This window comes from Budorcas taxicolor, chromosome 19, assembly GCF_023091745.1.
Source record: "Budorcas taxicolor isolate Tak-1 chromosome 19, Takin1.1, whole genome shotgun sequence".
Classification (NCBI taxonomy): domain Eukaryota; kingdom Metazoa; phylum Chordata; class Mammalia; order Artiodactyla; family Bovidae; genus Budorcas; species Budorcas taxicolor.
In genome coordinates, this window is record NC_068928.1 from 12,545,326 (window position 1) to 12,573,082 (window position 27,757).

At 37.8% G+C, this 27,757-nt stretch overlaps 1 protein-coding gene and 1 non-coding gene across 3 annotated transcripts in view; one reads left to right on the forward strand and one right to left on the reverse strand.

Moving 5' to 3' along the window:
* USP32 (ubiquitin specific peptidase 32) overlaps positions 1 to 27,757 on the forward strand; it is a 196,795-nt gene that overhangs the window by 67,937 nt on the left and 101,101 nt on the right. The gene's annotated exons all lie outside the window — the stretch shown is intronic.
* Positions 27,264 to 27,370, reverse strand: LOC128065705 (U6 spliceosomal RNA). The gene has a single exon (XR_008201088.1). It is a non-coding gene; the product is annotated as a U6 spliceosomal RNA (small nuclear RNA).

The following is a 27,757-nucleotide window of genomic DNA, read 5'->3' on the forward strand; positions in this document are numbered from 1 at the left end:
AGCTGCCTGAAAATATGAAGAGAAAAGAATTTGTGTTCAGAGTCATTTATGCTTATAGCTTTAAGGTATACTTTTTTGTCCCTGGATCTCTCTCAAGTCATAGGAACATCCTGACGCACCTTTCTGAGAATCTAAGGTGTTGTCCCAAATATTCTGTTATAAAAAGCGATGGACATAATTGTTAACTGTGTAATGGTTAACTTTTTCATACTATATATATGTTGTGATTTTGAATACAAATATATACAATTCATATATTGTAGTTTCAAAAATATATAACATTTTATAGTCATCCAAAATTGTGATTTTTAGGGTTAACTTTGTAATTAAGGAACATTCTGCTCAGTTTTGAGACTTTCATGGGTGTTTTCTCAGGAAATAAATGGCCTGAAGAAACAACAGTATATCCTCCTATATTCACACAAACTAATACAGGATAGCAAGTTATTTATTGGAAAATGTTAATGTATGATGGCTTAAAAGGAAGTCATTGTATAGTCTATCCTTTTTTTTAAAGTGTTGTTTTTAGTAACAGTCTCATTTATTCCCATTATTTAAAATAGTTATTTGTTGTACAATGATTTTTTGTGAATGTATAAAAGGTTTTTGAAATTAATTCAAAATCATAGTGTGTAATAACTGGGTTATAATACACACACTAGCATGTTTCACTTTCATGCATTGGAGAAGGAAATGGCAGCCCACTCCAGCGTTCTTGCCTGGAGAATCCCAGGGACTGGGGAGCCTGGTGGGCTGCCGTCTATGGGGTCGCACAGAGTTGGACACGACTGAAGTGACTTAGCAGCAGCAGCAGCATGTTGCCACTGTATTTTCTCCCATGTTAGTACCTTTTCTCAGCAATGTACATTTAATAACTAACTCATGGGAATATATTTTAAATAAGTCGTGTCCTATATTTTTAGCTGCTAAAGCTAAATTATTGAAGTATTTAATTTATTCTTACTTTTCCTGAGAGTTTGATACTAGTAAAATATATTTCTTCATTAGGCAGTCTTTGACATTCTTCCTTTTAAAACAGAAGTATATTGAAAATGCTCATTCTGCTCGTTACAAATGTAGTATGATGTTTTTTCCTAGAGTATTCTTTTTTTTTAGACTATTGATTCCTTTTTTTTTTTGATTGCTCTGAGTCTTTTTTGCTGGGTGTGGACTTTCTCTAGTTGTGGCAAACTGGAGCTGCTCTTGGTTGTGGTGCACGGGCTTCTGATTGTGGTGGCTCTTCTTGTTACAGAGCATGGGCTGTAGGCGCATGGGCTTTGGTAGTGGTGCAGGCAGGCTCAGTAGCTGTGGCTTGCGGGCTCTAGGGCGTGTGGGCTTCGGTAGTTGTGGCGTGGGGGCTTAGTTACTCAGCAGCATGTGGAATCTTCCTGGACCAGGGATCAAATCTGTGTCCCCTTGCATTGGTAGGCAGATTACTATCCACTGCACCACCAGGGAAGTCCACAAGGAAATTTTTTTTTTAACTACTTTGCAAAATTATATTCAGTGACTTAACAGTAAAAAGGAAGATTATTGTACACTCAACAGTATGAGTGAATCTGACAATAATTATGCTAAATAAAAACATAATTGGTAAAAATAGAGCACTTGCTATGATTCTATTCATATAAAATTCTTTAAAATACAGAGTCTGTCATGAAATGACGCTTACCTAGAGACTGGGTACTGATGCTGGTGCAGGTGGAAAGAGAGGGAAGGATAATTCCTCAGGGATAAGAAACTTCTGAGGTGATAGGAATGTTTGAAACTTTTCTTGATTGTGGTGATGATTTCAGTGATATGGTATGACATATGACAAAAGATAAATTGTAAACATAAAATATGTGAAGGTAATTGTACCTCAGTTATTCCTCAAAAACTTGGTAAAACATTTGATTAGATATACTTTTTGAGCTTTTCAGGAAGAATATTTGATCTACTTGGAAAAGTGAGCCAGAAATATAAAAATTGATTATTGATAGATGTATGATTTCCTTTTCAGTCTTTGTTAGGATATTTGGGTTTTAGTTCTAACTTTACTATGTACTTCATGATCTTTTACTAGTCACTTAAGTTCTGAGGCAAAAGAACCTTTAAACCTTTCATCAAAATCATTGTAGGAATTCATAGGTTTATGACCAGCTTGACTATAATTAGAAGAGTTTGAAGTGCAGTTAAATTGTGATGTTCTACAAGAACTTTGAGACTGACTTTGAGATCTGCCTGAATTGGAGGAGAAAAGGTTGTGGGCTAGGTTAATCTGAGAAAGTTGGAGCAGTGAAAGGAAGGAATTCTCAATGATAAATTTGGAGTTCTACCTTTTTCTCCTGGTTTAAAGTCACGGGTTAAATTAAACTTTTAGAAAACAAAAGTTACAGCAAGGCAATTCTAGAATGAGATCATTGATCATAAAAGGTATAGGATAATTAGCTTCTAAGAAAAGTATGGATAATAAAGTAGATAAGGATAGACAGGGGGAGCCAGGGTGAAGACAGGGATCCAGTCTTACCATCATGGATCAAGATGTGCAACAGCAAAGAAGAAAGCTAGCCAAGAAGTCTCCCTAGACAGAATTCAGGAATACTAACTCCAGGGAGAACGATTTTCACTTGAAACTTAGTAGTTGAATTTGTAGCATATTAAAGGCTTCTTTCTTCAACCATCAGTGGGTTTATGGAAAATTCCATTTCTTCCTTCAGATGGGAATAGATAAGTTATAAGGGACAAATATTTGCTTTAAAGGAAGCTAGTGAATAGAAGGGGAGTTACAACCCAGAACTTCAAAGACAATATTTAATTATATTAAGTCAGGGCCAAGCTAATTGAGAGGGTATACCAATAATTTACCTCACTGATGTCTAGTGACACTGTAGTTTATACTGAGTCTCTTTTCTAGTTGTGTATTTGAATAGACTTCAGTAGGCAAGATATCTTCAGAGATGAGAAAGGAGGGTATAACTGAATCTCAGGACTTGCCATCCAGTGTGGTGGCAGCAGGAATTTACTTCAGACAAAGGTAATAATCTGGTTTGTTTAGTCATTCCTGGGAGTAGTTAGGTTATTGGTCTGACAGTCTATGAGATATAAAATAAATAATGTACAGAGGTATTCTGAATGTTTTGTTTAGGCAAGGCTCCTTTGCTTTTGGACTTGAGGAAAAGAGAGAAGATAATGAATGTTCTATTCTCTATATTTGAAAAGAATATTTATTAGTAACTTACTTCCTGACTCTTACATAAACATTTAATGGCATGGATTCATGACTAGCGTACAACAGTCAACAGTTTCGTGTGGTATATGACACAGGTCTGGGATAATTCTTAACGTGAAAAATAGTGGATTGTAGGACAAATATTAATGAAATAAATATACCAAGAATATGGAGCAACTAACATGTTTTAATATTTTCTGAAAATAATATTTAATGTTTTCCCTTTAATAATAAATTTCAAAATTTATTCTTTAACAATAAAGTAAGTTGACAGGATAGTAATCTATATAAATAAAATTAATATTGGTATCTTAGGATATCCTGTGAAAATAACCAGACTTGTGTCACAAAACTTGGCTACATATGTTTGGGGAGATAGGACTTACAAACTATTCTATATTCTGTGCATGAACTTTTCATCTTTAGGATAATTTCAAGGAGAGAGGCATCTTACAGAATATCTCATACTGAGATCCAAGAATACCATGTGACTTAACACAAGTATTAAGTCTCAGCAGAATGAGAAAATAAACGATGATTTCAAATATGGACCTTAAATCAAGTTATGTGGGTAGATGGGCCGACATACAGGCTTTATTATTGATAAATAATAAACCACCTTCTCCCACCTAAAATCCACAGTGACTAAATACATTAATTTTTTCTTTTATGTAAAAGAAATTCAAAGGCAGGTATTCTAGGGCTTGAGTGGCAGCTGCCCTTTATCGTTAGGGTTGTTGTTGTTTAGTTGCCAAGTTAATTTGGAAATCAACCCTGAGTATTCATTGGGAGGACTGATGCTGAAGCTGAAGCTGAAGCTCCAATACTTTGGCTACCCAGTGCAAAGAGCCAGCTCATTGGAAAAGACCCTGATGCTGGGAAAGATTGAAGGCAGAAGACTCTTTGCAACCACATGGACTTTACCCTGTCAGGCTCCTCTGTCCTTGGGATTTCCCAGGCAAGAATACTGGAGTGGGTTGCTATTTCCTTCTCTGGGGGATCTTCCTGACCCACTGCCATCTCCTGCTTGTCAGGCGGGTTTTTTACTGCTGAGCCACCAGGGAAAACTGTATTATAAGGGACCCAGGCCATATTTGATCAGTCTTTCTGGAAGTCCATCTGTTGACTTTCAGTTTTATCTCATTGGTTCTCCCCAAGAGATGCTAGAAAATGTAAAAATTGTAAGTTTGAACAAGTATGATAGTATCTTCGAAAAAATTAGGGTTCTATTACAAGAAAGAAAAGAAAATAGAATTATATAGATAACTAATGGTTTCTGCGATGTGCTGTATCATACAGGGTGTATTATGATCCAGGATAAGAAGCAACAGGAATATACTTAAATACATTGGACAGTTAAATATTTTATTTAATAAAACTGCCTTTAAAAACGTATGCAATAGATGCTTTAGTTTTAGTATTTATATTGAATTATAGTGCTCTTCTGTTAATTGCTCTATACATCGTTTTATAATCCTATGAACTCTTGTTTATGATCTGAATTATTATCTTTATCATAATGATATATGCATATAGTTAAAGTGGAATCAGAGATTTAAAAACAAGAATCTTTGTCCCCACCTATTTAAATCTCATCATGGTTCCAGAAGCAAGCACTTTCCAGTAATAGTTTCTTATATACATACCTCCATTTTCTAAATGCTGTTCTTTACTCCTCACTCTTATTTTAGATTTTATCTTTTGCTTTCCAGTGATGGTGGTTGTTGTTCTATTGCTTAGTCGTGTCTGACTCTTTGTGACCCTACGGACTGCAGCATGTCAGGCTTCCCTGTTCTACACCATCTCCTGGAGTTTGCTCCAACTCATGTCCATTGAGTTGGTGATGCCATACAGCTATCTCATCCTCTATCTTCCCTTTCTCCTTCTGCCTTCAGTCTTTGCCAGCATCAGGGTCTTTTCCAATGAGTTGGCTCTTCGCATCAGGTAGCCAAAGTATTAGAGCTTCAACTACAGCATCAGTCCTTCCAATGAATATTCAGAGTTGATTTCCTTTAGGATTGACTGGTTTGATCTCCTTGCAGTCCAGGGAACTCTCAAGAGTCTTCTTCAACACCATATTTCAAAGGCATCAATTCTTTGACACTCAGCCTTTTTTATTGCCCACCTCTCACATCTGTACGTGAGTACTGGAAAAACCATAGCTTTGACTATACGGACCTTTGTCAGCAAAATAATGTCTCTGCTTTTTAATACGCTGTCTAGGTTTGTCATAGCTTTTCTTCCAAGGAGCAAGTGTCTTTTAATTTCGTGGCTGCAGACACCATCTGCAGTGATTTTGGAGCCCAAGAAAATTAAGTCTGTCACTGTTTCTGTTGTTTCCCCATCTATTTGCCACAAAGTGATGGGACCAAGTGCCGTGATCTTCGTTTTTTGGATGTTGAGTTTTAAGCCAGCTTTTTTATTCTCCTCTTTCACCTTCATCAAGAGGCTCTTTAATTCCTCTTCGCTTTCTGCCATAGGGGTGGTGTCATCTGCATATGTAGGGTTATTGATATTTCTCCCACTCTGCCGGGTCTTAGTTGCAGCATGTGGGATCTAACTCCCTGATCCTCCCAGATCAAACCCTGCATTGGGAGTGCACAGTCTTAGCTATTGGACCACCAGGGAAGTTCGTTTCCAATGGTAGAAGATATTTAACATCCTTGCACACTCCATACCATGTCATCCCAATGCAATTGTATCATAATGTTTGATTAAATTGGTATTTGTTATTTATAGCATTATAACTGTATAAATATTCTCTGCAGCATGTTGTAGTATTATTTAATTTTTTATTAAATTTTTTGTTTTTTTTTCCTGGAATTGTAACAGTTTCCTTCTTTATTAAAAAAATTGAGATATAGTTTATTTACCATGTTTTATAATGTTCAACAGAGTAATTCACAGTTTTTAAAGATTATGCTCCATTTATAGCTGCTATAAAATATTGCCTATATTTTTATTTCCTTAGTTTTCGTACCTGTGGCTAAATCGTTCTACGCCTTCCAACAGCTTTTTAGTTTAATTTTCTGTGAGATGGTGGTTAACTTTTTACATTGATCTTCTAAATGTAATTTTAGCGTAATTATCTTAGTTGTGGTAGATACATATATACATGTCATATCCATCTATTTATATCGGGGTGTCTTTGTTTCCTCTAATATTCCATGGATTTTTGTGCTTTTTGGACTTCCTTGTCCTAACCATGAATGAAAAAAAAATTTGATGCAAGATTTAATTAGTGACTTTTCCTTACTTGCTGTTGAAGTAATGTGGGACATTGAGATAAAATATAGGAAGTGAATTGAGGGTGAATTTTAATCACATCATTTGCATGTTGTTAAATTACCATTAATGACAACAGTGGGAATATACTAGATATAAAATTCCATCTGTACAAAGCAGCTGACCTCAGAGGAAGGAGAAATCAGGCTTAAGAATTGTTTAATTTTATTTTTTTCCCCTCATGAAAGAAGCTGAAATATCCTTTAAAATCAGGTTAGTAGCATCTCTGAAAATGTTTTTGTTTTTTTCTAGCTTCTGGCTAGAGTTTAGCTCTTCAAATAGTTTATAAATCTAAAAATCAGTTTATAATTTGTGCTGTTCATAGAAATTAGTAGTAGGCAAAATAGTTTTATTTTATGTATGGGTGGCAAATTTAATAGTATTCTCTCTTTGATGAATAATTTTTTCATAAGTTTCCAAATGACAGAAGCAGTAAAGGCATTTTGACAGTTGTATAGAAAACTATACTGGCATATAATACCTCATGTTAAGACTCATCCTGAACTATTTTTCCCATCTTTGCTTTTTCTTGCAGTTACATTTGATTTTCAGAAATTTCAGATTAGGAATCAAAAGACTTACAGGAGCAGTCTTCAGAAGAGTGTATTAAACCAACTTTGCTATGTATGCCCCTTCTTTGATTTAAATGAAATAGTAGTATTTCTTTCCCTAGCAGCTTTTCCCTTAACAGTTTCCTAATTATTGAGATACAATATATGCTCTTTAATTCACTCATTTAAAGTATATAGTTAATGGTTTTTAGTTGGTTCACAGAATTGTGCAACCATCACCACAGTCAGTTTTATCACCCTAGAAGAAACCTTTTTTTCTCCATCCCCTCCTCTGCCAGCCCTAAGCTAACGAATATGCTAGCTACCTTTCATCTCTATAGATTTACCTATTTTGGATATTTCATATAAGTAGAATCACATGGTCTTCAGTGACTGGCTTCTTTGACTTAGCATCTGTCTTGCAGCATGTATCACTTCTTCATTCCCTTTTATAGAATAATATTCTATTACATGGATATATCACATTTTTTTATTGTTTACCTATGGATAGATACTTGAGTTATTTTCACTTTGGGGCTATTATAAATAATGATGCTATGAACATTCTTGTGCATTTGTGTGGACGTATGTTTTCATTACTCGAGTATATACGTTGGGTGGAATTTCTATATCTTATGATAACTCTTGTGTTTAACCTTTTGAAGAACTGCCAGATTGTTCTGCAAAGTTGCTGCACCATTTTACATTACCATTGACAGTGTGTGAGGGTCCGGTATTTCTCTACACCCTTGCCAACCTTGTTATTTGTTGTTTTAGTTGGTAAGTTGTGTCCAGATCTTTTTGCAACACATTGGACTGTAGCCCGCCAGGCTCCTCTGTCCATGGAATTTCCCAGACAAGAATACTGGAGTGGGTTGCCATTTCCTTCTCCAGGGAATCTTTCCAAACAAAGATGGAACCTGTGTCTCTTGTGTCTCCTGTATTGTCAGGTAGATTCTTTACCATTGAGCCACTTGGGAAGCCCAACTTTGTTATTAACTGTATTTGATTATAGTCATCCCAGTGTGTGTGAAGCAGTATGTCATTGTGGTTTTGATTTGCATTTTGTTGAATACTGGTATCCTGAAATAAAGTGTTTATTTTCTTAAAGAAGAGTGTTTGAAAAGAGTAACTGTTCAGGTATCCTGACTAAATATATTAGTGGATCTAAAATGTATAGTAAAGGTTTATACATTCTGTGGTATACATGTATGTGAGAGTTTGTATTTGGCTTAATTGGCTCAAGCCATTTCAGGGCACTGAAGAATTTGAGGTTTTCTGTATTTCAGCAATAGATACTTTTGAAAATTTAAGTCATTCATGAAATTAAAATTTGAAAATTTTAATAGTCATTCATCAAATTTAATGTTGATATAAAGGACTTAGTCTATATTTTATATGGTAGCTTTATAAGTTCTAGGTCTAGAAATCAGGGACTGTCTCCTCGTTTTTGAACCCCAAGTCAGTTCATTTTGATGTTTTCCAGTCTTGATCCCTTTTCTGAATTTCTGCTTTTTAAAATCCATTTTTTATAATATTTATCTGTTAATTTTGTATAAATTTTCTGAAAATTTATAGAGAACCAAGATAAAGTGCTATTGGCTTTTAAATCACTTATACATTTTCTTGGTTTGTAGTATCAGTTCAGTTCAGTTCAGTCGCTCAGTCGTGTCCGACTCTTTGTGACCCCATGAATCGCAGCACGCCCGGCCTCCCTGTCCATCACCAACTCCTGGAGTTCACCCAGACTCGCATCCATTGAGTCAGTGATGCCATCCAGCCATCGCATCCTCTGTTGTCCCCTTCTTATCCTGCCCCCAATCCCTCCCAGGATCAAAGTCTTTTCCAATGAGTCAACTCTTTGCATGAGGTGGCCAAAGTACTGAAGTTTCAGCTTTAGCATCATTCCTTCCAAAGAAATCCCAGGGCTGATCTCCTTCAGAACGGATTGATTGGATCTCCTCTCAGTCCAAGGGACTCTCAAGAGTCTTCTCCAACACCACAGTTCAAAAGCATCAATTCTTCGGTGCTCAGCCTTCTTCACAGTCCAACTCTCACATCCATACATGACCACAGGAAAAACCATAGCCTTGACTAGACGGACCTTAGTCGGCAAAGTAATGTCTCTGCTTTTGAATATGCTATCTAGGTTGCTCATAACTTTTCTTCCAAGGAGTAAGCGTCTTTTAATTTCATAGCTACAGTCACCATCTGCAGTGATTTTGGAGCCCAAAAAGATAAAGTCTGACACTGTTTCCACTGTTTCCCCATCTATTTCCCATGGAGTGATGGGACCAGATGCCATGATCTTCGTTTTCTGAATGTTGAGCTTTAAGCCAACTTTTTCACTCTCCTCTTTTACTTTCATCAAGAGGCTTTTTAGTTCCTCTTCACTTTCTGCCATAAGGGTGGTGTCATCTGCATATCTGAGGTTATTGATATTTCCCCTGGCAATCTTGATTCCGGCTTGTGTTTCTTCCAGTCCAGCGTTTCTCATGATGTACTCTGCATAGAAGTTAAATAAGCAGGGTGACAATATACAGCCTTGACGCACTCCTTTTCCTATTTGGAACCAGTCTGTTGTTCCATGTCCAGTTCTAACTATTGCTTCCTGACCTGCATACAGATTTCTCAAGAGGCAGGTCAGGTGGTCTGGTATTCCCATTTGTGGTATAATACTAACTAAATTGATTTCTCCAAGGATAATTTTTTAGATACATAAACAAATGTTATTTAGTTCTCCTAAATGTTATTTAGTTCTTTAGTTTTTGGTTGTGGTGCACAGACTCTCTAGTTACGGTGCATGAGTTCAGTGGTTGTGGCAGTTAGACTTAGGTGCTCCATGGCATGTGGGATATTAGTTCCCTGACCAGAGATTGAACCCATAGACTCTTAACCACTGGACCACCAGGGAAGTCCCACTGCTCCATTATCTATAAGGGACTTGAGCATCCATGGATTTTGGCATCTGCCAGGAGCTTGAAACCGGTCCTCTGTGGACACCAAGGGACAACTGTATATTTGTTTTTATCATGCTGTGGGTATTGATGGTTCAGGCTGTCAGTTCCAACCGGTCTTTCGGTTGTGTCAGTGAAGGTTTCGCAGCCTTTGCAGTGCTGTTTGGATCTGAACTGCATGTGCAGCGCACCCAGTGGACAGTCTGGAACCTGGGTGTTGATCTGTCTTCAATTTGTAATTCTGTTTAGGGTCAGATCCATGCTGGTTAGGGCCACATCCATGCATGTGTGGTTTGGAGACAAACCCAGGAGTTCAAAAACATCTTTCCTGAGCTGCTTCCTCCTCTCAATATCCATAATATTTTCCCTTTCCCTGAGCTCTCATGTCTAGTCGTCTTATCAGAGCCAAGCCAGAGGACAACAGAGAGAGGAAAAAGCCAATAATGAGAGTTTGTCTCACCCTCTTGGGACTGGAGCTACTCTAATTGGAGAGTATGATAGACTGAATCATGGACCCCCAAATCTCCAGGCGCTAGTTCCTGGAGTCCACATGTGGCATGTCTGTGGAATTGTGGTAATAAATGTGCATGTTCTAAAATGCCAGGTTTATTACCTTACCTGAAAATATTTTTATTTAATTGAAAAAAATCTTCCTTGACTACTGGAAATAGGTTTACATAATTATGTATTCTTGGTTGTTTCTCAGTTAGATATTTTCAACAGTGATTATTCTCTGAAAATTTATTGTGTGGGTGGCATTGTGCTAATGATGATATTGAAGGTATTTATAACCTGTCCCCTTTGGTTTTATAATAAGTATTCTAGTTGCCCTTGTGATTTAATTAAATAAAATTGGCTGTTTACACAGTGTTTATCACATCCTCATATAAATTGTTGAGTTGGGTCTTGATTTTCCCATTTCTCATAGAGTTATGTAGTATTTACCTATACCTAATAGTTACGTGGTGTGGTGTTTAGGTCAGTATAAGCTACCAAAGGTTGTAGGTGAGGGCATGGACTGGCGTAAGTTTCGGAAGATCGTGATCTGAGCATTCCTGGCTCTTAGCTGGAGGGACAGATCAAGCTAATAACAGTATAATACTGTAGTTTGCTCATTTTTTGTCTCAGTGAGAGATACTATGAAGGTAGTTCTCAAAAGAGCTGTCCTAAGAGCTGTCCTTCTGTAAATTTACGTTTAAGAAATAAGATTGATAGGAATTGCCTGCTGATCCAGTGGCTGAGACTCCATGCTCTCCATGTAGGGGACATGGGTGTGATCTCTGGTCTGGGAACTAGATCCCACATTCCGCAACCAAGAGTTCTAATGCCGCAACCAGAGCCTGCCTGCCACAATGGAAGACCTGGCACAGCACCTCCCCCAAAAAAATTCTCTAAAAAAAATAAATAGGAAAAAAATAAAAATGCAAAAACAAAGTAATAAAATAATAAAAACAAATAGGGATGATACAGCACTGGCTCAAATAAATCTTTTTCCATTTCAAAGGACTTTTAAAAAATCTACGAGAATAAGTTCCAAGACACTTTTAATGAGATGAAGATGTAGACTGAGGAAGCAAAAGGCACATGGAACAGAAGAAGTATAGGTCAGTTTCTGATTAAAGTTCAACAAAATGTTGGTGCCAAGAAAGATCAATCAAGTTGTTCCTTCTTTACTGTCTCTCCATTTGATGCCTGGCCCATAGATATTTGTTACATGGGGTATAATTTTATTACTTTTTTGGCTTTATAAATAATTTCTTTCTTTCTTTCTTTCTTTCTTTTTGGCTGTGCTGTGCAGATGTGGGATCTTAGTTCCTAACCAGGGGTTGAACCCATGCCCCTTGTGTAGGGGGCACAGAATTTGAACCACTAGACAGTGAGGGAAGTCTCAGTTTGCTTCTTTTTAATTGGAAAAGTGTTATATTATTTTTGTTTTCAAATACATTTATGTTGTAAATGTGTGGATCTATGTGGAATTTTTTCTGTGGTCACTTGCCCGTTAGGAGAAAAACTAGCTATTATAGCTAATAGTAGAGAGAAAATACTATGTAGAATACATTTAACAGAAAATTTTTCCTAAAAATTCTTTCTGTGGTACATTTATTCAAATATTAAGATCTGTTCATCCTAAACTTTTAAACTGAAATTTTTAGTAAGATAAATACAGATTCACATGCACTTAATAACAAAGAAAAGAGCACCAATAACAAAAAAAAAGAGCACTTAATAACAACAACAAAAATATATTTTGCCAGTTTTTCATGAAGATAACATTTTCCAGATATAAAAAAACCACAACCAGGTATTGTCACTGGTATTATCCACCGATCTCATTTCGCTTTCCGTGTGTGTGTGTGTGTGTGTGTGTTTAATTCTGTATAGTTTTATAACTGTGTGGGTGCATGTATCTATCACCACAATCAAGATTCTAGATAGTTGGTAAAGTCATCGAGCTTAATAGCTTGATAACCTGTGGGTTTTCTGTTGGTAGAAGTCGCAGCATGGAACCGCATGCAGTATGATTTACCGCAGTCCATTTATCAATCTTCCAGCAAAGTTCCTTTGGTTTCTGGTTCTGATTGGTCTGGGGCACGTCTCATGATACCCTTTAGTTCCTAAGAGTTGAAGTCCCTCATTCAAGTATGTTTGGGGATCCTTTCATTTGTCCAAGAGAGCCCTGAAAAAGGGCTGGCAGCTTAATTGTACTGGTATTTTGAAAGTGCTGTATTGAATGTTTTTGGACTGAAAAATAGTCCCCGTTACTAATTTTCATTGTCTCTTTTTTCCCCTTACCAGGATCAGGAATATTTTTTTCAGCCCCCCTGGGAACCACATTAAGCCCTCACCAGCCTGTTTATTTGAAGGATAATAGGGCATTTATTTCATGTCCTTGAATCCCAAAGAGATATGACCTGGGCTTACCATTAGCCTTTTCTCTACTAGATCACTTAAAGCATCATGCTTTAATAACCAAGGTGGTTCATTTTATCCTTCTATGGATAATTTCAGTTGAACCCCAAACTGGCAATATCAGAGTTATATATGATAACGTGGTTTGCAAACATTACAGGAGGTACAAATAAAAGTAATTTGTTTATTTGAAACCAAACCTTTCCTTAGAGATACTATATGACTGTGAGAGACTTTGGTGGTTGTTTATTAATATTATAATGCTGCTTTGTAAATATATCTTTCAGTATTATACTTTGAACAACCACATAATGCTGTTGATGGGGATATTAACTTTGAATACTTGGTAAAAATTGTGTTTGCCTATTAAATTCACAATTTTTTTATCTTTTCATTTAACTTACACACTTGTATATATTGCATTTTTCATGATGCAGGTACTGATGTTACTACCATCTTATGAATAAGAAAAAGATACTGAGTCTTAAGGATGTTAGGTTACTTGCCCCAGTATTAAACCTAATGAGGAGACCAGGATTCAGGTCCAGGTATCCAAATCCTTATTAGCTTCTGTTCTGTGGTGCCTCCCATGGATGATGATAATAACTAAAATTTATGGAGTTATTTACTATGTACCTGGCTTAGGATAATTATTTTATGTAAATTATCTCATTTAATTTTCACCATACCATGTGACTGGTGTTATTATTAATAGCACCATGGAGGTAGTTAGTCCCATTATCTGGACTAGAAAATTGAAGTTACATAATTTATTTGACCATACACCTCCTAATTAGAAGAGCTAGGATTTGACCCCAGATCTTTTTGGTTCCAGAGTTGGTAACAATTATGTTTCACTGAAAACTTACCTGCAGTTGCAAGAACGTACATTTATTTGTCATGTTAATTCTTTTACCCTCATAAGATGCACGACACTGTATTCTATTGAAAAACCGTCTTCTCTGGTGACCATGGCTTCATTTTTCACGTGATTTATATCCCTGTCCATATGATATGGCCAGTGAGGACAATTAGAAAATATATCTTTTTTTTCTTGTTTTCTTTCTGTACTTTTTAACAAATGATACATTCTCATGGTTCAAAATTTGTAAAAGAACAGACGGTGAAAAAAATCTCCTTTCCACCCAGTCCCCTAAGGCACCTCATTTCTCTTCCCAGAAGGAAGAATATTTCTTACCAGGATTTTTTTTCCTTGGCCTTAGTGTGCAGCTTGTGGAATCTTAGCTACTTGACCCAGCTCCTGGCATTGAACCGAGTCCCCTGACAGTGGAAGCGTGGAGTCCTAACCACTGGACCAACCGCCAGGCAATTCTCTTTTACTAAGTTTTGATGTATCTTTTTAAAAGTATGAATTGGGATATTTACTCTATTTTAAAAAAATTGCCATCACAGCAGTTTCTTTAAATTTCCAAAAGTATTTGTTATCCTGGAATTTACAGAATCTAACTCTTGGGATTTTTTGTTTGTTTTGGTAAGAACACTTAAGTTCTCTTAACAAATTTGAATTAGTAGTATAAAATGTATTAATAATATTATCAACTATATTCATGTTGTACATTAGGTTTCCCTCGTTCATCTTACAGCTGAGAAGTTTGTGCCTTTCTCCCTACCTGACCTTGTTTCCCCCTACCTGACCTTGTTTCCCCCAAGCCTTGGTAACTACTTTTCCACTCGGTTTCTAAGAGCTTGACCTTTTTTTTTTCCTTGAAAGATTCCACATGTCAGTGACACCAGAATTTTTCTTTCCCTTTCTGGTTTATTGCTTGTAGAATAGTGCCCTCAAGCTTTATCCATGTTGCTGCAAATGGCAGGATTTTCTTCTTTCTTGTGGCTGAATAATACTCCATTGTAAATGTATGTGTGCTCAGTTCCATCTGACTCTGCGACCCCATGGACTGTAGTCTGCCAGGCTCTTCTGTCCATGGGATTTTTCAGATAATCATACTGGAGTGGGTTGCCATTTTCTCAAGGAGATTCCACATCTTTATTCATTTATCCATTGATGGATACTTAACTTGTTTCCGTATCTTGGCTATTGTGAAAAACATTTGCTGCATTGAAAGTGGGAGTACATATATGTCTTTGACATCCTGTTTTTGTTTCCTTGGATATATTCCCAGAAATGGGATTGCTGGATTATATGGTAATCCTCTTTTTAATTTTTTGAGGAACCACCATACTGTTTTCCATAATGACTGCACCAATTTACATTCCTGCCAATAGTGCCCTGGGGCTCCATTTTCTCCACAGCCTCACCACTTTATTTTTTTCCCCAATTTCATCAAGATACAAATTGACATACAGCATTGAAGTTTAAGGTGTACAGCATAATGATTTGACTTACATATTTCTTGAAATGTTGCCACAGTAAATTTAAACATCTGTCATTCTATATAGATATAAAAAAGAAAAAAATTTTTTACTCATGGTAAGACCTCTTTTAATTTGCTCTCTTGATAACTTTCATGTACACCATACAACAGTGTCTCATCTTTTTAATGATAGCTATTCTAACAGGTGTGAGGTGATATTTTCTTGTGATTTGATTTGTATTTTCCTAATGACTAGTGATGTACCTAATGTACCTGTTGGTCAATTGTATGTCTTTGTAAAAATGTTTATATTCAGTTCCTCTGTCCTTATCCAAACCCGGTTTCTTTTTTGTTTTGTTTCTTTTGGCTACTGAGTTTATATATTTTGGATATTAATCCCTTATCGTACACATGACTTGCAAATATTTTTCCCATTGCTTCGTTGCCTTTTCATTTTGTTGTTGATCTCCTTTGCTGTGCATAAACTTTGTAGTTTGATGTAGTTATTTATTTTTGTCTTTGTTGCCTGGAATGAATGTGTGTTTGGGTTTGTGTGGTGTTTCTCAAATTTGCCTGATGATAAGATATCCCAGAATGTTATTTACTTGTTGAATGCATATTTTTGACTACTGAGGGAAATAGGAATGTAAGAATATCTTGGCACAAAGACATCTCAGTTCTTAAAAATGGCATTTTAGAGCCCACATATTCTTAAATGTAGCTACAAGGGAGCAGTTGCATATGACAGCACCTTGCTGGTTCTCTTGGCTTGGCTGTTGGCTTCCCTCCAGGTTTATTTTTACCAGTAACCAGTGTCCGTATGTGCAGAAAGAGTGCTGTATGCCCGGTTACTTCTCTTTCTTAAAATTTATTTTATTAATGTATAGTTGCTTTACATCGCTGTATTAGTTTCTAGTATACAGTGGAGTGATTCAGTTATATTAGGTTGGTGCAAAAGTAATTGTGGTTTTGCATTAACTTTGCCATTTGATATTGAAATACATTCTCAAATAGATGTGGTTTCATGATAATTTCTTGCTTTATGTTTTTTGCTAATGAATTATTACTTGCTGTTTATTTTACATTTATTTGAGACTAGGGAAATGATGTTAGACAACAAGCAAATTCGAGCGATTTTGTTATTCAAGTTCAAAATGGGTTGTAAAGCAGCAGAGACACCTTACATCAACCAAGTGTTTGGCCCAGGAGCTGCTAATGAATGTACAGTGCAGCGGTGGTTCAAGAAGTTTTGCAAAGAAGATGAGAGAGCCTTGAAGATGAGAAGTATAGTGGCCGGCCATCAGAAATTGACAACAACCAACTGAGAGCATAGCTTTAATAAGCTGATGATCTTACAACTTACACGAGAAGTTGCTCAAGAACTCAGCGTTGATCATTCCAAGATCATTTTGCATTTGAAGCGAATTGGAAAGGTGAAAAAGCTTGATAAGTGGGTGCCTCATGAGCAGACCACAAATCAAAAAAATTGTTTTGAAGTGTCATCTTCTCTTATTCTACGCAACAAGGAACCATTTCGTGATCGGATTGTGATGTGCGATAAAAAGTGGATTTTATGCAGCTACCAGTGATGACTGACTCAGCACTTGCATTGAGAAGAAGCTCCAGAGCACTTCCCAAAGTCAAACTTGCTCCCCAAAAAAGGCTCATGCTCACTGTTTGGTGGTCTGCTGGCTGTCTGATCCATTACAGCTTTCTGAATCCCAGCGAAACCAGTACATCTGTGAAGTATGCGCAGCAAATCGATGAGGTGCACCAAAAACTGCAACGTCTGCCGCTGGCATTCTTCTCCACGACAATGCCTGACTGCATGTTACACATCCAGTGCTTCCAAAGCGGAATGAATTGGGCTATGAAGTTTTGCCTCATCCTCCATATTTACCTGACATCTCACCAGCCGATTGCTATTTCTTCAAGCATCTCAACAACTTTTTGCAGGAAAAATGCTTCCACAACTAACAGTACACAGAAAATGCTTTCCAAGAGTTTGTCAAATTCCAAAACAAGGATTTTTATGCTGCAAGAATAAACAAACTTATTTCTCCTTGACAGAAATGTGTTGACTGTAGTGGTTCCTATTTTGATTAATGAAGACGTGTTTGAGCCTAGTTATAACAATTTCAAATTCAGGGTCCGAAACTGCTATTACTTTTCACCAATCGAATAGATTATAGTTTCATGCACATTACTTCTTGACTTGAACTGATTCCTGGATGAGAATAAGACATGGAAAAAGGATAACCAAACATGTTAGTATCTTGCTTGATTGATCAATCTTCAGAGGAATGGTGGTCTAGGTTCTGGAAATGTGATTTTAGATAGATGTGTTATCAAGGACATTTTTGGCATGGAGGGACTTGATTATTTCCTCTGTGGCTACTCCAACTGCTCACTTTTTCTTTAGCTTTCTTTTGTCTGATTAATAATCTCAGCAGTGGGACTTCCTTGGTGGTCCAGTGGTTAAAAATTCACCTTGCAATGCAAAGGACACGGGTTCAATCCCTGGTCCAGGAAGACCCCTGATGCTGTGGGGCAGCTAAGCCTGTGCACCACAGCTACTGAGCCCGTGGGCTGCAACCACTGAAGCCTGCACAGCCTGGAGCCAGTGCTCTGCCACAAGAGAAGCCACTGCAATGAGAAGCCCGTGTACCACAACTACAGAGTAGCCCTCCCCTCCCAGCAACTAGAGAAAGCCTACGACAGCAGCAAAGAACCAATGCAGCCAAAAATAAATAAAAACTAAAGAAAAAGTCTGAGCAATGGGGACTGCATAGGGCCAGGATAAAGAGGAGAAATGGACTGAGACATTCATATTGTCTTTTTATTTCCTTTTCACCACATAGTGTACGATTTTTGTAAATAATGACTGCATTCTTAAACTTAGCCCCTAAGCTTATTTAGTTCATAATACAGATGAAATGAATGCATTCACAGTCATATACTTTTAAAGTGTTCTTTGTCTGCCTCCAATGCGGGAGACCCGGGTTCAATCCCTGGGTCGGGAAGATCCCCTGGAGAATGAAATGGCAACCCACTCCAGTATTCTTGCCTGGAGAATCCCATGGACTGAGGAGCCTGGTGGGCTGCAGTCCACGGGGTCACAAAGAGTCGGACACGACTGAGTGACTTTACTTACTTACTTACTCAGTATTTTAACCACATTATAATTTATGTAGAATTCATGGGGTTAACCAGGGAAATCTGGTCATTGGTTGTAAAGGAAAATGCATTCTGAATTCTAAGCAGTTCCTTCCATAAGGTGTAGTTTGTGAGTGGGGAATGATTTCCTTGTTTCTTAATAATTAAATAACTTAATAGCTAATTGCTTCAATTATTTTAAGGGCTGCTTATATGTGAAATGAAACACATGGCTTTTTGTGTGTGGCTTATTTCCTTTGTGTAATGTTTTCAGCACTCATCCACATTGTAGTATGTGTTAGAATGTCATTTCTTTTAATGGCTGAATACTATTCCATTGTAACTGATCACTTATTTATTTTTTAATTAGTTTTTGGCTGTGCTGGGTCTTTGTTACAATGCATTAGCTTTCTCTAGTTGCAGTGAGCAGGGGCCACTCTCTAGATCCCGTGCTCGGGCTTCTCATTTTGGTGACTTCTCCTGTTGTGGAGCCTGGGCTGTAGGCACCCGGGCTCAGTAGTTGTGGTGCACAGGCTTGGTTGCCCCGTGGCGTGTGTGATCTTCCCGGGCCAGGGATTGACCACATGTCCCCTGCATTGGCAGGCAGATGTCAACCACTAGACCACCAGGGAAGTGTGATAACTTTTAGTAGCGGTCAGCTTTATCTCAAACATCCTTCTCTGTTTAGCATTTCTCTTATGCTGTTAGTTTTCGTGTCTTGCTGAGTGTCAGAGGTTACAAACTGATGTGACACGTCACCTTGAAATGTAAAATACCGTGAATTGAGTGAAGTTTTTGATTTTCATTTACCCCCTTTAAATTTGGGGGCATTGAAACAGATCTGTATATTCACCTGACCTAGTCCCAGCCTCATTTTCTGGTTCTAGAGATAGGCACGGAGGTAGAAGTCACTGGGGATTTTGGCATGTTATCATGAGTCCGTAGTTTTTGCTGTCACCACTAGAACCTCCATTGGAAATCTACTACTACTCAGAGATGGAATTCAACTATTTGAATTGCAAAATGGGAACCTGAACAAGTCCTTTTCCCCTACTGTTCCTTAACCATAGTTGATATGCATACTGGTTAATCCCATGCTGTTCTCTAGATGGAATTAGATTAGTGAACAGTAGGAGAATATTTAATTCTCAATGGCACCCCACTCCAGTACTCTTGCCTGGAGGATCCCATGGACGGAGAAGCCTGGTAGGCTGCAGTCCATGGGGTTGCTAAGAGTCGGGCACGACTGAGCGACTTCACTTTCACTTTTCACTTTCATGCATTGGAGAAGGAAATGGCAACCCACTCCAGTATTCTTGCCTGGAGAATCCCAGGGACAGAGGAGCCTGGTGGGCTGCCGTCTATGGGGTCACACAGAGTCGGACATGACTAAAGCGACTTAGCAGTAGCAGCAGCAGCATAAAATTGTATTAGCTTAAGCAAAAAGGTCATAGCTTTGTTGGCTAAAATTTCCAAGCTTGATCTTGTTGTTGTATCCTCACGTATAATTCTGACTTTTTAAAAAATTCTGATTACATAACATTTAATCGTGCTGCCTTTAGTCTTGTTTCCTGCCTGAGATGAAGTTAATTCTATATTCTATTGCCTGTTTTATTAGTCATTCCTCCCAGCTTTGTCTTTTACAAAATTAATATACATGCCTTCTATGTCATAATCCAAATCACTGATTTGTTGTTTTTCAGTCGCTAAGTCATGTCCGACTCTTTGCGACCCCAAGGACTACAGCTCACCAGGCTCCCCTGTCCTTGACCATCTCCCAGAGTTTGCTCAAATTCATGTCCATTGAGTCAGTATTGCTATCTAACCATCTCATCCTCTGCTGCCCCCTTCTCCTTTTGCCTTCAGGCTTTTCCAGCATCAGGGTCTTTTCCAGTGAGTTGGCTCATCACATCAGGTGGCCACAATATTGGAGCTTCAGCTTCATCATCAGTCCTTCCAGTGAATATTCTGGCTTGATTTCCTTTAAGATTGACTGGTTTGATCACCTTGCAGTTCAAGGGACTCTCAAGAGTCATCTCCAACAAAAAGTGTTTAATAGTTTTGGCAGATTGGCACTTCTTTAGACCTATTTTTTCCAAAAAAGATGTAGAATGTTTAATCAACACTCTTTTGTATTTGAGTTTCAGTGAGATTTGCATGACCCTATAGGGACTTCCCTGTAGCTCAAATGGTAAAGAATCGGCCTGTGAGGCAGGAGACCAGGGTTCAGTCCCTGGGTTGGGAAGTTCCTCTGGTGAAGGGAATGGGAGTCCACTCCAGTATTCTTGCCTGGAGAATTCCATGGACAGAGAAGCCTGGCGGGCTGCAGTCTGTGGGGTCACAAAGAGTCAGACATGACTGAGTGACTAACACAACACAACTCTAATTATTCAGTCCACAATTTATTATCTAAAATGTGTTGTTATTGATATGAGACCTTGTCAAAAACTTCCCTAATTAAAGTCAGCATGTTCATCTTAATTATTATTATTAGTTAATTTAATCACTGTACCATTTTAATTTTCTGGAACATGCTTTGTCATAACATGGACTGTAATTAACTTTTTGTAACTTCTAGGCTAGCTTTATAGCTAGGCATATGAAGAAATTGGTCTACTTCTTATGTGATCTCTTAAAGGGAAAGGTGTATTTTTAAAAATTTTACTTTTCAGCTTTTTTTCTTCTATTTTTCTTTTTCTTTTTGGCTGCACTCAGTCTTCATTGTATGTCCTCTGGAGGGGACGACAGAGGATGAGATGGTTGGATGGCATCACCGACTCAATGGACATGAGTTTGAGCAAGCTCCAGGAGTTGGTGATGGACAGGGAAGCCTGGGATGCTGCAGTCCATGGGGTCACAAAGAATTGGACACAACTGAGCAACTGAACTGACTGATATATATATTTTTTTAATTTTCAGCATTTTTTCTTCTGTTTTTATTTTTGGCTGTACTGAGTCGTCGCTGTGCGTGCAGTCTTTGTCTAGTTGCAGTGAGTGGGGGCTGCTCTTCCCTGGGGTATGAGGGCTTCACATACGGTGGCTTCTCTCGTTGAGGAGCACAGGCTCTAGGCACGCAGACTCAGTAGTTCTGGTGCACGGGCTTAGTTGCCTTGCAGCATGTGGGGTCTTCCTGGACCAGGGATTTAACACATGTCCTCTGCACTCTGCATAAACAGGCTACTTCTTAGCCACTGGACCACCAGGGAATTCCTCCACATTTATTTTTTTAAAAGTGAAGCAATTTTTTTTGATCACACAGTGCTGCTTGCTGGATCTTAGTTCCCCACCACAGGTCAAACCTGGGCCCCCTCCAGTGGAATCTTGGAGTCCTAACCACTGGATCTTAAGGGAATTCTCATAAAAATTCACTTTTATAGAGATTTGAATTGAATCCTTTTTCAAAATTGGTGTAGAAAAAATATAAGAATTGATAAGTTCAGTTATTATTAGAAGATTGTTTCATTCACTTGAAAATAGTTGCTTCTTATATTATGGTAAAACAAAGAATATGTCAAGTTGACCTTTTGCCAGTGCTATAGACTGTTTATTTTCCAAATTACATTCATCTCATCATTGCAAGATAATCTGAAGCCTAAGATTAATTCAAGTCTAAATTTGATTTTGCTAAGATTTCTGTATAAGATTCAAAATCATTTGAAGTAAAAACAAGTGGTGTCTGTATAAATTTGATCTAAAAGGATCTACTTAAGGAGAAAACAAATGATTTGTCTATTATAATTATCTTTGAAAATGTGTTTTTCTAATATCATTTATATAAAGAGGAATAGTGAGTGCTGAATAGCAGTAAATAGTCACATAGAATCCCTGCCCCTTGTATAACTTACATTTTTCTCAGGAGAGACAGATAATAAGCAAAACATACAAAGTGAAAAATTGCCAGTCTTTTAAAACTCCCAAATGACTGTACTTTGTGTAATTTCGGCTTTCCTTTAAGACAGTATAAACAGATGGATATATGTCATTAGACCTTTTGATCCTAAGCATCCAGAGAATCACTTAAGTTTCCTGAAATAATGGATTATAAGTCATACAAGGCTTCCCCAACGGCTCAGGAGGTAAAGAATCCACCTGCAGTGTAGGAGATGCAGGAGATGTGGGTTTGAGCCTTGGTTTGGGAAGATCCCCTGAAGGTAATGGCAGCCGACTCCAGCATTCTTGCCTGGAAAATCCTATAGATAGAAGAGCCTGATGGGCTACAGTCCATAGGGTTCAAAGGAGTCCGACACAACTGAGCATACAAGAAGATAGAAATCTTAGACTACAGCTATGTCCGGTTTCAACACTGAAATGAGTTCACATTCAGAAGAAGGGAATGGACTTTAGGAACTTCAAAATTGTCTAGGATCTTATGTATTTTAATTATTAATATGTCCCATGAATCTACTCCTAATTTCTTATAGTTGTAGCATTTTAATGGAAAGTAGGTTGGCACAATGGGACTCTAGCTGCCAACAAACCTGGATAGTGGGGTGAAATGTCTATTTTCTTAAGTGCACTCAGTAATTCAAAAAATATTTGTTGTCTGTAATGTATGAAGCACTAAAAGATTTATTGCAGTCTTTAAGATCTAGCAGAAGCATAAAGAAATAAAGCAGACTGAAGCATTTTGTTTTTTGAATGTGTTTTTTTTTAATATTTATTTATTTATTTATTTATTTGTAGCTGCTTTGTGTCTTCGTTGCTGTGCAGGCTTTTCTCTGGTTGCCTGAGAGCAGATGCTACTCTTTGTTGTGGTGCTTGGTTTTCTCTTTGCCATGGCTTCTCTTATTGCAGAACACGGGCGTGCAGGCCTCAGTAATTTTGACACATGGGCTCATTAGCAGTGGCTCCTGGACTCCAGAGCATAGTCTCAGTAGTTGTGGCGCTGGGTTTAGTTGCCCCGTGGCATGTGAGATCTTCCTGGCATGCGTTCATGGTTAGTCACTCATTCATGTCCATCCATGTTGTAGCAGATTGCAAAATTTCCTTCTTTTTATGGCTGAGTAGCATTCCATTGTGTATATGTAGGTATATAGACACACCCCACATCTTTATATCCATTCATCTGTTAATGAATGCTTAGGTTGCTTTCGTATCTTGGCTATTGTAAATAATGCTATGAACATTAGGATACATGTATCTTTTTGAATTAGTGGCTTTGCTTGGCAATGTCAAATCTTTGGGACTTAACATATCAGAAAGAGCTCTGTAAATCAGTACTGGAGTAATGGAGGGCATGCTCAGTTACTCATGTAATTAGGTACTTGGCCCAAAAGTGGTGACTGTCATTTCTCTGTATAACCTTTTAGCCAGAAGTTGTTATACAGCCTTATTCATCTGCAAGAAGCATGGGGGAAATGTTTCCATGCCTTATGTCCCCAAGGAAAGGGGAACTACGTTTGTGAGAGCATCAGAAGTCTCTTTTACAAATATCTAGGTCCAGTATTCTCATGCTTTATGTACTCAGAACATAAAAAAGAAAATTTTTGTTTATTTGGCTATGCCAGATTTTAGGCGCGGCACACAGGCTCTTCCATCTTCATTGCAGCATTTGTGTTCTTTTAGTTGCAGCCTGCGGGATCTTTATTTGTGGCATGCGAACCTTTAGTTGTAGCATATGGGATCTAGTTCCCCAACCAGGGATCGAACTCGGGCCGCCTGCGTTGGGAGCACCGAGTCTTAGCCACTGGCTGCTGCTGCTGCTAAGTCACTTCAGTCGTGTCCAACTCTGTGTGACCCCATAGACGGCAGCCCACCAGGCTCCCCCGTCCCTGGGATTCTCCAGGCAAGAGCCCTGGAGTGGGTTGCCATTTCCTTCTCCAATGCATGAAAGTGAAAAGTGAAAGTGAAGTTGCTCAGTCGTCGACTTTTCCCGACCCCATGGACTGCAGCCTACCAGGCTCCTCTGTCCATGGGATTTTCCAGGCAAGAATACTGGAGTGGGGTGCCATTGCCTTCTCCACTTAGCCACTGGACCACCAGGGAAATCCCTAGATTGCCTTTGGAAGTTATCATTTAGAATTATCTTCTTGTTATCCTACTTCTCTGTTACCTTAGTTCAGTAATGTCCTCTAGAAAGGAACATTGAAACATTGTTAATATTGAAACATTTAATCTGTATCAAATGCAATGATTAACTTAGCTTGAGATGAAATGGAAAAGATTGTATATATGTGGGAGTATTAGTATACATTCTTCTGGGTTTTACTTTCTTAGATCTGTCCACTGAAAAGTTTGAGAAACAGTCAATAATACCCAAGCAGCAAGCACCCTTAGTATCCTGATTGTGATCTGTAAATAGAACTTCCCACTTAAAAGAACCAGGCTGCTTGGGGAAGTGTCTGATTCTAGGTTTGGGTCAGGAAATTTATGAAGTGAGCTTAGAATATCTTGCTGTACTAGAAAGGAAGGAAAGTGTCAGACAGTATAACTTAGAGTCATAAAAAATGGATTCAGGAGCCAATTTGAAGAACAGTCTGCCTCTGCAAAGGGATAGGGAAATTGATCATGGCTAAACTAAGTATGAATGTAAAGAGATTGAAACATATCAAATATATTTTTTAAATTACCCCTTTTAAGGGGATTAAGGGAGAATGGAGGATGTGTATATGTGTGGCTGAGTTCCTTTGCTGTTCATCTGAAATTGTCACAACATTGTTAATCAGCTATACCCCAACAAAATAAAAAGTGCAAGAAAAAAAAAATATACCCCTTTTGGATACAGGTTTCTAAGACCACTCCTAGATTCATGATTCAGAAGAAGGGCTCCTAGGACTGAGCATAGTCATACTCAACTATTCTGATTCATTATCGCAAAAGGATATAAAGCAAAATTAGCAAAGAGAAAAGGAATATGGGGCAAAGTCTGGAGGAGACCAGGTGTAAGCTTCTTCCATTCCTCTTCAGAAGGGGATATACTTAGTTTCTCTAGCATTAAGTTGTGACAACAGGTATGAAATGTTATCACCAGGGACACTCTTTAGAGAGACACACATTGCTTAGGGCTTTTACTGGAGCTGGTCATCTGGACACCTTCTACTTATCACAGGCCAAAATTCCAAACTTCGAAAAGAAAGCAGAGGTTGAGCATAAACCACATTGTTTTCATAAACAATTTAAGCAGTTAACCGCATTTAACATTTAGGGAACAGTTTCGATTCAGGAAGTCTCCCCCAAATCTAAGTTCACAGATACCAGTCAAGGGCCAAACTTGAAAATGGATTTAAGGAAAACAGTCTCAGGTAGTCTATATTTTCTTTTTTCTGCACAGATACCTCTGAAAGATGCTGGGAAACCAACTCATATTTTAAAAACTGGTTAGTGAAGGAAAAGAAGTACATCTCAGGGTAACCAAAAAGAGAGATAGGCAGTCATTATGTGCCTCCTGATGAAAATACAATAGCACCAACTGGGAGATGGTTCTTGCCAAAAAATACAATTTTAACGTGATCAGTTTTCTGGGTCTACCTACCTGTTTACAGGAAATACAGAGGACAGACAATATAGTCATCAAAATGTAGACCTTGGGAAACTCCCCAGGACACATATCTTTGTTTCGTCAGCGAATAAATTGTGTTGAAAAAGAGGGAGAGAGAAAGAAACCTACAGATCCAGAGAGTTAAGAGACTAGCAATCAATTATATATTTTAGATCTTAAGTTGAAAAAAAAAATGAGATAGTTGGAGAAATTTGAATACTAACTAGATATTTGATGATACTAAGGAATTTTTGTATTTGTCTCAGTCCATTTTTAGGCTGCTATAACGATACCATGTTCTGGGTACCTTATAAACGGAATTTTATTTCCTATAGTTCTGGAGGCTAAGAATTTCAGGATTAAGGTGCCTGCAGATTCCGTATCTGGTGAGGGCCCACTTCCTGGTCATAGATGGCCATCTTTTTGCTGTATCCTCCTGTGGCTGAAGAGGTAAAGGAGCTTGCCTAGGTCTCTCATTTATGAGAGTACTGATCCCCCTGAGTACCGCAGCTACTGAGCCCACACGCTGCAACTACCGAAGCTCGTGCATACCAGAGCCCACGCTCTGCGACAGGAGAAGCCGCCACAGCGAGATGCCCGCGCACTGCAACTGGAGAGCAGCCTCTGTTCGCTGAAACGAGAGAAAGCCTGCTCATCGACGAAGACCCAGGGGAACCAAAAATAAATAAATTTTCAAAAAAAGACCCCCTCTCCCATTTATAGGGCTTCACCCTCATCACCTCCTGAAAGTCCCATTACTGGGTTTCAACATAGGAATTTGGGAAGAGAGGGCTTTTTTTAGTTTGATAATGATAGTATGCGTTATATTTTTAAAAATCTTGTGGAGAGAGACAATATTTTCATATCAAATTAAGAATAAATTATAACAAGTTTTTAAATTTTATTTACTTATTTAAAAAAAATTTTTGTAATGGAAATAAAGTTGATTTACAATTTTGTGTTAGTTTTTGGTATATAGCACAGTGATTCTATACACACACACTATTTTATATTCTTTTACAGGACATTGAATATAGTTCCCTGTGCTGTACAGTAAGACTGTGTTGTTTATCCTTTCTATGTATAATAGTTTGTATCTGCTAATTCAAAACTGCCAATCCATCCCTTCTCCCTTCCCACCAGTGACAACTGTGAGTCTGTTTCCTATTTCTGTGAGTTTGTTTGTTTCATAAATAAGTCCATTTATGTCGTATTTTTTATTTTTTTAAATCTGTTCTTTGGCCACAGTGTGTAGCTTGTGGGATCTTAGTTCCTCAACCAAGGACTGAACCTGGGTCCTCAGCATTGAAAGCATGGAGTCCTAATCACTGGGCTGTCAGGGAATTTCATGTGTCATATTTTAAATTGCATGTATAAGTGATCCATAGTATGAAACCCGTCATGAATTTGGATGTCATCCTTGCAAAGGGGCCATTCTAATGTCCTCTGTATCATTCCAGTTTTAGTATATGTGCTGCTGAAGTGAGCACTGCAGGTTGTTTTTGTTTTTATTCACGCACACAGTTAAAAGTTTGTTGTTGTTTAGAGATTTCTAGAAAAATCAATTTTTCATTAACAAATTTAGATCAGCTAAATTTGATTTAAGAAGACTAGATTTGTTAGTTTAGAAACTTTTGATATGAACAAAAACCAGCTGACAATCAAATATCGATTAAAAATTTAAATGGAAAAGTTTGACTTGCTTGAAAATTATATAAAATGAATGAAAATTTGAAGATATTAATTTGGTTCTTTTGACTGTGAATCAAAATCATTTAAAAAATGTAATAGTGTTTACTCAGGAAAAGTTGTATCCAAGGGCAAAGCCATGAGCTCATCAATGCTGAATTAATTCTTACTGATAAACAGAATGGAGT